A 1,947-nucleotide genomic window follows, 5' to 3' on the forward strand; every position below is an offset into this window, starting at 1 on the left:
TGCATTAGTTTTTTTTTTTATTTGCATGTGTGTTTTTAGCATTTATTTTCATTGAATTGCTGAAGTTCTACTCCTAATTCTTCAACATACCACAAAAGTGAAACTTCAGTTCATGCATTGATTTTGATTGTGCACTTAATTTTTAAAAAAATGTATTCTTTGGGGTGCTTGGCTGACAGTTGCTGGAGCATGTGACTCCTAGATCTCAGGGTTGTGTGTTTGAGCCCCACACTGGGTATAGATTTTACTTAAATAAAATCTTTAAAAAAATAATATGCATTGTTTTGCAAGATAAACGTGGAATTTAGGACTGTAAATGTTTTTTTCTGACTTGTAAAAATAATTATTATAAAATATTCACATATACAGAAAAATTTTATAAAGAAGAAAATCAGTTCCTTAAGTGTGTGTTAGGTTTTAGTTGAGAAGTAGACTTTGTTTTTGTGAGATGATTTCAGGTCACTAGGGTATCTGTGTAGTAGTCAGTGATGTTTGTTTGAAAACACTGGTCACTGCTACTGATACTAATAATATGTCTACTGATATACCAAAGTCTGTGTTATAGAATGGTTTTAGAAGCTATAGTTGTTTTTTTTTTTTTTTTTTTAATTTTTTTTTTCAACGTTTATTTATTTTTGGGACAGAGAGAGACAGAGCATGAACGGGGGAGGGGCAGAGAGAGAGGGAGACACAGAATCGGAAACAGGCTCCAGGCTCTGAGCCATCAGCCCAGAGCCCGACGCGGGGCTCGAACTCACGGACCGCGAGATCGTGACCTGGCTGAAGTCGGACGCTTAACCGACTGCGCCACCCAGGCGCCCCAGAAGCTATAGTTTTTTACATATATGTGGTTGAGAGGAAATGTGATTTCCGATGAAAGCAAGATACTGTTTTAGATATTTCTTGTAATACAATCAAGGAACCTCAGAAGTGGAATTAGGACACCCGAAACTGAGGTACAGCTTATTTGAATATAAGCCCTGTGTTTTTGCTCGCTCAACTGGCATACAGGTGTATCTTGTCTTCATTGGTGTATTTAAGATACTACACTTTGTGACTTTTGGTTAGCCTTTTGTGCGGTCTCAAATCCTACACAATTTTAAATACATTTACTTAGGATAATTTGACATTTTGGTGTATATTAAAATAGTAGGGGCGCCTGGGTGGTTCACTCGGTTAAGCGTCTGACTTCAGGTCATGCTCTCACAGCTTGTGGGCTCGAGCCCCGCATCGGGCTCTCTGCTGACAGCTTAGAGTCTGGAGCTGCTTCGGATTCTGTGCCTGGCTCTCTCTCTCTCTGCCCCTCCCCAGTTCACGCTCTTTCTCTCAAAAATAAATGTAAAAAAAAAAAAATTTTTTTTTTAATACTAAATATTCCCTGGATTTATGAAGTACTTTTGACTTCGGTTTTTCTTACGTACTTTTTTAACCTTGCCATTTTAAAGAAAAATGGAATTTCCTTTGAGGTTCTGTAATCCTTGGCGTATAATAGGAAATAAACTTTTCAACTAGTGATAGAATTTTATAACTAAATTCAATATAGAACGGTTATATGTCATTACCAATTTTCAAGTTTCTGATGCATCTGTGTTAGGCAGAGAGAACTTGGGATTTGCAAAGTCAGTATTTTTCATTTTGGGGATTGGATGCTGTATTTGCTGGTATGACTATGATAAGAGAGGTGATAAGTCTTAATCCAGTTCAGAGCATGGCCTGGCCTCTGGAGCTAATGGGTTTGAATCCTGGCTTTACCACTTACTACCTGCTTCAAGACTTGGGAAAACTGCATTCTCTTTCGGTGGCTCAATTTTTGCCTGTAAGGTAAATGAGCTAGGGGCACCTGGGTGGCTCAGTCGGTTAAGCGTCCAACTTCGGCTCAGGTCATGATCTCACGGTTCGTGAGTTCGAGCCCTGCGTCGGGCTCTGGGCTGACAGCTCCGAGCCTGG

Source organism: Lynx canadensis, chromosome B2 (assembly GCF_007474595.2).
Source record: "Lynx canadensis isolate LIC74 chromosome B2, mLynCan4.pri.v2, whole genome shotgun sequence".
NCBI lineage: Eukaryota > Metazoa > Chordata > Mammalia > Carnivora > Felidae > Lynx > Lynx canadensis.